Below are 12055 nucleotides of genomic sequence, written 5' to 3'. Positions count from 1 at the left end.
AAAGAAAAGATTGGAAAGGGAGACTTCACAAGGTTAGAAGCTCGTGGACGGCAAAGACATCACAGGCAAGCAGCAGGCTGACAGGGAGAAAGTGCCAGCTCCTTATTATCTCACTTAGAGCTGGGTTCTCACCCTGGGTGATTTTGCCCTGTCCTCCGTGGGACACTGGGCAGCATCTGGGGGCACTGCTGGCCAACAGGATGGGAGAGCCTTGTGCCACTGGCACCCAGTGGTTAGAGGCCAGGGATGCTGCTAAACACTCCATAAGGCACAGGACAAGACAGCCCCCACAACCAGAAATTATCTAAAGTGTCAGTACTGCTGACACTGAGAAAAACTGATTCAAGGTATCTAGAAATCAATATGAAAAAAGCCAATGTATCACTAACAGAGAAATGGACCAAGGATATGAGCAGAAACTAATAGATGCTGGCAGTTAAACAGCCAATAAGGCAAGAAAAGAGGTTCAAGTTCACAAACAATGAAGAAAATGCAAAATAAAAGTAGATGCTACTTGGTGTCAGTCAGAGGGACTACAATCCAGGATGGATAAAACCCAGTGTAAGTAAGGAGAAGGCAATGGCACGCCACTCCAGTACTCTTGCCTGGAAAATCCCATGGACGGAGGAGCCTGGAAGACTGAAGTCCATGGGGTCGCTTAGGGTCGGACTCGACTGAGCAACTTCAGTTTCACTTTTCACTTTCATGCATTGCAGAAGGAAATGGCAACCCACTCCAGTGTTCTTGCCTGGAGAATCCCAGGGATGGGGGAGCCTGGTGGGCTGCCATCTCCGGGGTCGCACAGAGTCAGACACGACTGAAGTGACTTAGCAGGAAGTAAGGATAAGTGGAGAAAAAAACACACCCTTCCCCCACCTTTTTTTAAACACTCTTATATACCACCAATATGAGTGTGCAAAGTGCAACCTTTTGGAAAGACAACATGGCAGGCCTATCAAAATATTTAATGTGAACGCTACCCTCTGACTTAGAGCTGCAGGAAACTGCTCTACAGAAATAATCACACAAGTGCAGGGAAATATGTGCAAGGAACATGCTGACCCCAAGGCTGGTAAAACACTGGATATAATCTAAACATGTATTAGAGACTTCCCTGGAGGTCCAGTGGTTAAGACTCTGCAGGGGACCTAGGTTTGATCCCTGGTTAGGGAACTAAGATCCCACATGCCTCAAGGCCAAACAAAACAAAACATAAATATGTATTAATGGGAGATGGTTAAATAAATACCATTTTCAGTAAAAAGCATGGCATTAACAGGTTTGATCAGGAAAAACTCCACAAACCTGTTAAACTGTCTGTAGCCATGAGATTTTAAGATCACTGGAGAAGGAAATGGCAACCCACTCCAGTGTTCCTGCCTGAAGAATCCCAGGGATGGAGGGACCTGGTGGGCTGCTATCTACGGGGTCTCACAGTCGGACACGACTGAAGCAACTTAGCAGCAGCAGCAGCTCAGAAACAAACAAAAACACTGGCTGAAGCCTGAACCAAAGTACAAGGATTAACTAAAGAATTAAAATGCATGCTGAAGTTTGCTCAAAATGTGACTCAAATCTTTTTCTTCCTCCTTCCCCCTTTTTCCCTCTATCTCCCTCTCCACTCTTGTTTTACTCTTCTGCCTTTTCTCTCACATGGATTTCACAGATAATAAACTGGGCAGTAATTACCAGAGTGGGCTGTCCTCAATGCCTGGCAAAAAATTTGCTTTCTTAATCAGTGGTTGGCAAACCATGGCCCATGGGCCAAATTTGTTCAGACCACAGCCTGTTTTTATAAATAAAGTTTTATTGGCACATAGCTACTCTCATTTGTTTATGTTCTGTCTATGGCTGTTTTTGCACTCCAGTGACAGAGCTGAGTAGCTGTGACAGGGACCATATGGTCCATAAAGCTGAAAATATTTACCATCTGGCTCTTTACAGAAAAAGTGTGCCGACCTCTGTTCTAAAATGTAAAAATAGAAAAATTTCTTGGAGAAAATCTTTGTGACACTGGGTGAAGCAAAGATTTCTTAGGTACCATGCACGAAGCCAGATCCATTTAAAAGAAAATTGATAAACTGGATATCATCAAAATGGAAAACTTTTGCTCTTGCAAAAAAGACACTGCTAGGAAAATTATAATCCAGAAGATTATATTTGCAAATCATGTGTCTGAGAAAGGTCTTGTATCCAGAACTTTTTTTTCTTTTTTAAAGAAAAACCTCTGACACTTAACAGTAAGAAAACAACTCAATTTTTTAAATAGCAAACAATGTGAACAGATACCAAGCCAAAAAAGATATATGGACGGCAAACAAACACATGAAAAGATACTCAACATTATCAGTTATCAGGAAAACACAAATTAAAACCACATCAAGGGAATTCCCTGGCAGTCCAGTGGTTAGGACTGCACACTTTCATTGCCAAGGGCCTAGGTTCAATCTTGGTCGGGAAACTAAGATCCTGCATGACCAAAAGACAGACAAACCACATCAAAACACTGTTACCCATCTAGGCCTATAGGAGGTCTAAAACAAAAATAAAAGCAAGAAAGCAAACAATGACAACAGACCATATTGAGCTCTGGTGAGGCAGTGGAGAAACTAGAACTCTGATGTATTGCTGGTAGCAATATAAAAATGTTAAAGCCGCTGTGGACAACAGCTTGGCAGCTTCTTATAATTAAACATAAACTTACCATATGACCCAGCAACCCTAGTCCTAGTACTCACACACAGGAAATAAAAACTTTTGTTTATATAAAAACCTATGCAGTAATGTTAATAGCAGCTTTATTCATTTTTTTAAACATTCAGTTTTTATTTTTTATGTGTTTGTTTTTTCATAATCTTTTCCATTTTGGTTTATTATGGGATATGGAATATAGTTCCCTATGCTATACAGTAGGATCTTGTTGTTTACCCATCCTATATATATATGTTTGCATCTGCTATCCCTTCCCTCCCCCTTGGCAACCACAAGCATGTTCTCTGCGTCTGAGTCAGTTTCTATTTTGTTCACAGGTTAACTTGTGCCACACTTTAGATTCCACATATAAGTGACATCTCACATGGTATTTGTCTTTTTCTTTCTGAATTACTTCACTTAATGTGATAATCTCTAGGTCCATCCATGCTGCCACAAATGGCATTATTTCATTCTTTTTTTATGCCTGAGTAGTATGCCATTGTGTATATGTACCACATCTTCTATATCCATTCCCCTGTTTAAGGGCATTTAGGCTGTTTCCATGTCTTGCTATTGTGAGTACTGCTGCTATGAACATAGGGGTGCATGTATCTTTTTGAGTTAGTTTTATTTGGATATATGCCCAGGAGGGGAATTGCTGGATCATATGGTAGCTCTATTTTTAGTTCTTCTGAGAAACTTCCATACTGTTCCCCACAGTGACTGTACCCATTTACATTCCCACCAGCAGTGGAAGAAGGTTCCTTTTTCTCCACACTTTCTCCAGCATTTATTATTTGTAGACTTTTTGATGATGGCTATTCTGACTGGTGTGAGGTGATACCTTGCTGTGGTTTTGTTTTGCATTTCTCTAATAGCAATGTTGAGCATCTTTTCATGTACTTATTGACCACCTGTCTTCTTTGGAGAAAAGTCTATTTAGGTCTCCTGCCCATTTTTTGATTGGGTTATTTTTTTCCGAGTTGTATGAGCTATTTGTATATTTTGGAAAGTAAGCCCTTGTCAGTTGCATCATTTGCAAATTTTTTCTCCCGGGCTGTAGGCTGTCTTTTCATTTTGTTTATCGTTTCCTTTGCTGTGCAAAAGCTTGTAAGTCTGATTAGATTTCACTTGTTTATTTTTGCTTTTATTTCTATTGCCTGGGAGATTGACCTAAGAAAAAAATGGTATAATTTATGTCAAAGAATGCTTTATGTTTTCTTCTATGAGTTTTTATGGTGTCATGTCTTAATAAGTCTTTAATCCAGTATGAGTTTATTTCTGTGTAGGGTATGAAGGTGTGTAATAATGTCATTGATTTACATGCAGAGCACTCTTCTTCATAATTGCCAAAAACTGGAACAATCCAAAAGTCCCTTGAACCTCCAGTGGATAAACTACAGTACACCATACGATGGAACAGTATTCAGCAATTAAAAAGGTACTACTATTCACGCAATTCGTAAGACTCTCACATACATTTTGCTGAGTGACTGAAAACAGACTCAAATGCTACTGCATGGTTCCATTCTGGAAAAGGCAAAAGCTTCTCCAGAGGTTAAAGATAAATCAGTGGTTGCCAGGCGCAAGCAGTGGGGGAAGGGTTGACTTCACAAGGAGAACAATATTTTTGTTTCCCAGGTGATAAAATTTTCCAATATCATGATCGTTCAGTTCAGTTCAGTTCAGTTGCTCAATTGTGTCCGACTCTTTGTGACCCCATGAATTGCAGCACGCCAGGCCTCCCTGTCCATCACCATCTCCTGGAGTTCACTCAAACTCAAGTCCATCGAGTTGGTGATGCCATCCAGCCATCTCATCCTCTGTCGTCCCCTTCTCCTCCTGCCTCCAATCCCTCCCAGCATCAGAGTCTTTTCCAATGAGTCAACTCTTCGCATGAGGTGGCCAAAGTACTGGAGTTTCAGCTTTAGCATCACTCCTTCCAAAGAACACCCAGGGCTGATCTCCTTTGGAATGGACTGGTTGGATCTCCTTGCAGTCCAGGGGACTCTCAAGAGTCTTCTCCAACACCACAGTTCAAAAGCATCAATTCTTCGGCACTCAGCTTTCTTCACAGTCCAACTCTCGCATCCATACATGACCACTGGAAAAACCATAGCCTTGACTAGACAGACCTTTGTTGGCAAAGTAATGTCTCTGCTTTTCAATATGCTATCTAGGTTGGTCATAACTTTTCTTTCAAGGAGTAAGCGTCTTTTAACTTCATGGCTGCAGTCACCATCTGCAGTGATTTTGGAGTCCAAAAAAATAAAGTCTGACACCGTTTCCACTGTTTCCCCATCTATTTCCCGTGAAGTGATGGGACTAGATGCCATGATCTTTGTTTCTGAATGTTGAGCTTTAAGCCAACGTTTTCACTCTCCTCTTTCACGGTGGTGGTCATATTCATTTGTAAAAATTCAACTCTACAACGAAAACTGAATTAAAAAATAAATTTTAGGGACTTTCCTGGTGGTCCAGTGGTTAAGATTCTGCCTGTTCACTGCAGGGGGCACTGGTTTAAGCCTTGGTCAGGGAACTCCCCATATGCCGTGCCATGGGGCGACCAAAAAAAAAAAAAAAAAAATTTTTTTTTTAATTTTTGTAAAGATTGAAAGCGTGAAGCTTCTGCATGACAGCCCTGTCCTTGGCATTGCTGCCTCCTCCTGACATGCCCAGTCAAGGCTGAGCAGCCCCCTGTGGGCCCCATTCTTGGCCAACTGGCACCGCTGAAGAACTCAAACCCCAAGAGCAGTTTCTTGGTGCTTCAGTGCCACCCTGCAGTTCACGTCCCTTCCCCTGACCTTTCCAAATCTGCATAGCTGTCCCCGGAAGCACCAACCACAACCTGGTCTTGGTGTCTGCCTGACAATCGATGACTCCAGCCATCTCTCACTCGCCAGACCCTGCCTCCTGTTACTCAGCGTCCCTCCAAGTGGCAGTCCTGTAGACATCTCCAGGTTACCCCCCCCAGCCCCACCAAGCCAGCTCCCCCACTTCCCGCCCCCGCCGGTTCTCCCTGACAGTGGAGTCACCACCTCCTGAGGCTCAGAGGTTACACGACTTTGTCCAGGGGCAGTCATCACCCTGTTAATTAGTGGCAGGACCAACCCTCAAGTTGTCGCTGCAGAGCAGTCTTCCAAGGATAAAATGCCAGGCCTGCTACAAGGGCCCCTGCTCGTCCCCCCTTCTCCCTTCACTTGACCGTCCCCAGCATGCTGCGGACCTTCATCTTTCTGTGCTTTTGTTTCAGCTGCTCTCTTGACAGGGACAACCCTCCCTCTCCATCACCTCTTCATTTATCTTTAAAGAATCTCCCAGGATGCTCAGTTGCTCTTGTTCTCAGTGCCTGTACACTGCTGGTGTGAACCTTCATTGTTGCACAAATCACTCTGACTCATAATTATTTGCTTTTCACCCACATCAGTGAAAGTTTTGAGGGTCAAGGCTACATCACTGTTGCCAAGGGTCCCCAGGGGTATCTGGCAAACATACCAGGCACATACAGAAGAGGGGTACAGGCACACTGGGAATCATATGTATTTGATGCATTATTTGATGTTAAAGAAGGGTGGCTAGAAATTGTATCGACAATCTATTTAATACATTTAGTATCTTACTTTATTACGGTCATCCCATCCCAGCCCAACCCATGCACCAAAGTCAGTTGCAGGGAGCAAAAGGAGAAACTTAGTGTAGCAAAGTGATCCCTGCTAATTTGGAAATGTTTCTGGTAACGGATCTGTGATGGAGAAGTCCCGTTGGGACGATCTCTGAGGGTTTTCAGCCCTACTGAGCTATTTTCAAAAGTTCTGGTTGTGTGACTTCAAAGATGTTGCTCACATCAGTAGTACACCTACTGTGTATATAAGGGAGAGATACCCTATACATGTGAGTGTATGTGTGTGTGTATATAAATGATATAAAAGCATATGTAGGCGGTACGTATGCAAAGCAGCAAGATCAGTTTCCACCAGGCACCTATGAGCATCTGTCTTGGTTTATAGTCACACAACAGGCTTTCTTCTTGGGCCAGAACAAAACTAGAACAAGTCAAATATATCCTGGGGCTCAACCCTGACACCTCACACATCACACGACAGGGCCTGGACTCAATTATTTCTGCCGTCCTTTCCAGATGCAAAGTCCTGAGTTCTTCAAGGTGAAAGTCTTAGGAGTGTAAGGTCACCCAGGAAACGCTGTGGTGCCAGAAAAAAACACTGACAGCGCTACCTGACCCAATTACAACCACTACGCAAGGTAAGGGCTCACTGAGATCAACTCAGTTTCCTTCCTCGTCCCTTCCCACAGCCCACGGTGACGAAAGCTGTCCAATGGGGACAGCTAAGTCACAGCAAGTCCATGCCTGCCAGTCTGAGAAGCCCAGGAAAGAGGCAGAGTGGGTGCAGCTGGGTGTCCAGTCCAGCCAGAGCGCTCCATAGACCCCGAGGGCACTGGATCACACCCACAGCCCTGCTAGGAGTTCCAGTTGATCAAGGCCCCTCCAGGGCTCTCACATGAAACTGCAGAGCAACCTGGCCCAGGAGGAAAAACCCACGGGCTTTAACAGACCTGAGCTCCAACACTAACCTTACTGCTCATCAGCTGAACTGTCAGGGACGTCACTTCCTTTCCCGGAGCTTCCGTCTCCCTGTCTGCAAACTGAGGTGTCATCCCCTGCTTCAGCTCTCAGCACAGTTCCTGACACGTGGCGAGCACCCACTAAGGACCATACTGACCCTTTCCACTTGGGGCCCTGGAAATGATCCGTACCTCTGAGGCCATTTCTAACGGGCCTGGGTTCCACGGAAGCCACGGTGCATTCCAGAGCCAGGGATCACAAGCACCCATGGGACACAGAAGAGATCCGTGGTAGTCCCTGGTCAGTCACGCATCAATTACACACATATCCTGAGACGAACTGGCGGGTCTCCTCATCTGTTCACCAGCAACATGAACCTCATTCAAGTCTCGTCCTCTCACTCTGACTTTACCAACAAAGTCAAGGTGAGCACGTGTCTCCCTGCCCTCCCCACCTCCAGGTGCAAGCATCCTCATGTCTCCTTCTGTTCTCACCCCCCTCTTCAAACCTTCCCCTCCCCCTGAATCACTTCATTTGGTGGCACCCATTTACACTTGTCCCCCAGGCCACCTCTCCCATCCCCCAAGCCTAAGTGAGCACCAGTTTCTGCTGGTTTTGCATCTGAGATGCCTCACTCTCCCTCCATCTCTCTGCCATTGTCCCTGTTCAGGTCACTGTCACCTTCTCGGCAGACTGACTCCTATCCAGTCTCCCTGCCACATGATTATTTCACACCAAGCATTGTTTGGCCTTCTCCCCCCAGTTCACTCCCATTCCTCTGTCTCCTGATTTCTGTTTGTGGCGACATCTCTTGCCTTTGGGTTGCTCTGCGCTGTTTCCTCTCCTGTAAATCTTTCCTCTGGCATGACTGTCTCCCTGACAGGTGGCTGGATCCAGTCACCTCTGAGCTCCCTTCTTTCCCCCAGCACACACAGAGTGCAATCACATGCCAGCACGAGCAAGGCAGTGGGTGTAGAAGACAAAACAGCAGTCTCAGTCCTGACCCTCAGGCGAGTGCTGGGCCATCTCTGTCCTACCAAAGCCTCTTGACTGGTCTGTCTGTCCTTACTCTCAGGGCTTCCCCGGTGGCCCAGTGGCTGACTCCGCGCTTCCAATGCAGAAGGCGCAGGTTCAATCTCTGTCAGGGAACTAAATCCCAAATGCCACAACAAAAGAGTTCACAGGCCACAACTAAAGATCCTACATAACGCAAGTAAGACCTGGCACAGCCAAATAAACAAATAAATATCTGGGGGTAGGGGGGGAAAGGAATAAAAGAAAAGCGCTTTTCCAAACTCACTTCTTGACTGTGTCGAGAAGCCCTGTGCCACCTGATCCTGGCATACTTCTCTAGATTCATCCCCAAGCCCGCCTTCTTGATCCTCTGCCCGCCCAAGCCGGTCCCCTCAGCGTCTGGACTTCTCTGCATTCACCTTTTCTCTTACTTAGGCTGCTGGCGGCACCTGGAAGTAGCTGCCCACGCCTCTCTGACGACAATGACCAGTTTGGATACCGCGTCCTTCATCAAGAACAAACCCCAAGTAACAAACAATAATTTCTTTCAAGGCTCTCCAGGCTGTCGCTACCCATGGCTTCCTCCTTTCATTACTTTAATCTCACACATCTATGTCTTTTTTCCCCAGCTCAGGTTGTCAATTCCTCGAGGAGGCAATTTCTTCCCCTCCTCCCTGTTTCCCACAATAATGAGCCAACAGTAAGGTTTTACATGTTCAGTCTATAAAACTGTGCTCACTGACTTGGCCAGTGCCCTCGAGTGAGGATGGACAGTGAACATATGAGCGAGTCCCATCGACACCTCCAGACAGGACGCTACCTTCTGCCACCTCCCCACTTTCGGACTGTATATGCACAGAAGGTACACATATCCTACTCAAGTGATGTGCTATTTTGTCTATGTCTACATGCTAAACTGCTCCTTCTTTTGTCTTCTCTGTTTCTCTGAGTGACCGTTATCCACCTACTGGGCACTCAGGCAGGGCGCCGAATCATTGCCCAGTGTTTTCTCACATCCCACAGCTAAACACCCACTGAGCCCTGTGTCCTTTACCCCCTAACTGGGTCTCAAACCCACCCCCTACTTCCAGACCACCACAGCCCTGGGTCATATTTTTGACCTTTCTGATTTACAGGAAAGTCATCACCTCCGAAGCAGTTTGCTGGCTTTCAGCAATATTCTCCTCCAGCTCTTTGTCTTGTGCGCAGACCTGACCCCTTCGCTTTGTGGAATGAAACTGTCAGACAGTTCCCCTCGGCCTGGTCTGCAGGACAACACCCTTTCCCTCTGCACACCAGCTATCAGAGTCCTCTTAGCACCACTCACTTCACCTTTCTTGCCTCTGAACTACCAGATCCCGTGTGGGTCTCTGAACAAACCAAGACATCCCCACCTCCATGCCTTGGCTGGTGTGGTTCTTGCATCCTACCAAGCCCTTCCCCACAGTCTGGGCCTGGATAACCCCTCCCCTCCTGTTTCACCTCCTCCAGGACGGTGATTACCTTTGCCCACCAGGGCTAGGTTAACAGTTTCCTTTTCTGTGTTTCCACATCAGCAGGCACATAACCATAATTACCACGCTCAACAGAGTGGGCTGAAACAATCTGTGCATTCGCTGCAATCACCAGTGCCTCCCCAGAGCCTAGAACAGAGCCTGGGACTCAGAAGCCGAGGGCAGAGAGTCAGCTAAAGGAGAGAAGCAAAACTAACTTCCCTCTCACAGGCTGGTTTTCTCTTGCTCTTCCCCTGACTCAGTCTCAGGTCGGCCTTGCCGCTTAGCTACTGCCACCTAGGGGCGAAAGGAGGCGGCTGTACTTCTTTCACCATTCAGCACTGAACCTGATTCCATTGAATGAGATGCGGACAGGAGTGAGGAACTACTGGTGAGGGTAGAGAAAGAGCAGCAGTCTGGGGAGGCTTCATATAGTGAGTGAGCTTCAACCTGGGCCACACAGCATGAGGAGGAGATCTCCAGGTGGAGGAGACCGACATTCCAGAAAGTGGGGGCAACAGGCATGAGGGTCGGAGTTTGGGGCCTATGTGCAGGCGAAATCAGAAAGGAAGCGGGGGGGCGGGGAGGGGGGCAGTGGTTAGAATGTGCAAAGGATCCTCGACTTCAGCTTTTAAGCCACCTAAAAAGGTTTAAAAATTAATTTATTTTCCACCCAAACACTCTTGATTGGGAATAACATAATCAGACCTTGCTTGAGTGCGGAAAGGTGATAAGAGATGGGAGGCAGGGGTGACACAAAAGCAGGGCCTTAGGAAGATGGTACTTTCATAAACCTCTCATTTTCCACTTGCTGCCCCATGACTTCACACTCAACACAGCCAATCCGAAACTCCGCCTCTTCAACATAAACCTTTTGAGATGTTCATATATCTTGCTTTCTTCATGGGCCTTTAAGTCAAATATTTTTATAACAGATCCTAGCACAAAGCTCTGCACACAGAAAATGCTCAGTGATACATGAATGGAACATCTCTCCAGGTCCCCCAGATGCTGGGATTATAAGAGTGGTAAAACTTGGCTGTTAAAGGTAAGAAATCTGAGTCAGAGTGCCTGAGTTCAAATCCTGCCATTAGCCACTTTCCCGTGTGAGACTGGTCTCACTAAGCGACCTACTGGGCTTCTTTGTTCCTAAAACGGAACTTACAACAGACAGTACCCACCTCAAGGGCTGGAGATCAATGTCCATCCGTGGATAGCACATAGTAAATCCTCACTAAATATGGTCGACTATTTATAACATTATATATTCAGTGTCTCCTCAGGCACAGGTCATGCAGAATGCTAAGACTTCCCAAATCCTTAAATCTGCACAGCAACAGTCTCATCCATCCCATTCTACAGATAAGCAAACTAAGGCTCCCACAAGTAGAGTTTGTCCAACGTCTTGGGAACTCTGGATTTCAAGGAATCAGAAATAGGGCTCGGGGTGCTTCTAGTGGAAGATCATTCCTTTAGTCCAGGAGTGGTTCTCACACATCTGAGTATGTGTGTGGTACTTTCGGAAATCTCTAAAGATATTTTTGATCTTCACAAATGGGGGAAGAAGATGCTGCTGGCATCTAAGTGGGTAGATGCCAGGGACAGCCCCTCCTCCACCCAAACCCAGAATGATCAGACCCAAAATGTCAGTAGTGCCAAGGTTGAGAAACGCTTTTCGAGAGAATCCGCCTCCCCAACGTCCCACTTTTGGAGCCTTGGCTATTCAGATCGCCCATGACTACTCTGTGAGGGGGGGCTCTGTTCCTCCAGGGGCGGCACCTGCAGAAGTTCTTCTCCACCTGCCCTGCACACAGTGGGTATCAGAACCCATTTTTAATATGCCTAGCAGCAGAGGACGCCGGAAAAGGAAGAGCATCCATCCCCCATTGTTCAATTGCGTGCAGTTTGTGTTTTCAACACACACACATTTTACAAATCCAGACGTCCCACACCCCAGAAACTGTTTTGTGAGAAACGGTGTTCAAAAAATATTTTTCTTTCTTCCCCTAGGGCTCTCATACATACCAAAGGGTTTGTACACTTCTAAGAGGACCTCAGATCCACCGCGGTCCTCTGACAACCGCTACAAAAGATTGTGTAAGATTTCCCGGGGGAGCGAGCCCGGGGGCCGTGACCTCCGAGAGCTGAGGGCGCTCACTCCACTCCCTCGCCTCTGGCTCCGCTCTCCCGCCCCCGGATACCCGGCTTGCAAGGCTACCCGGGCCCAGCCGCGGAGCCCGGCCGCCAGGCGCGTGCCCACGCCGCGACCCCC

The sequence above is a fragment of the Bison bison genome, unplaced genomic scaffold (assembly GCF_000754665.1).
Source record: "Bison bison bison isolate TAMUID 2011002044 unplaced genomic scaffold, Bison_UMD1.0 scf7180017864492, whole genome shotgun sequence".
NCBI lineage: Eukaryota > Metazoa > Chordata > Mammalia > Artiodactyla > Bovidae > Bison > Bison bison.
Note: the sequence above shows the minus strand (reverse complement) of the source record.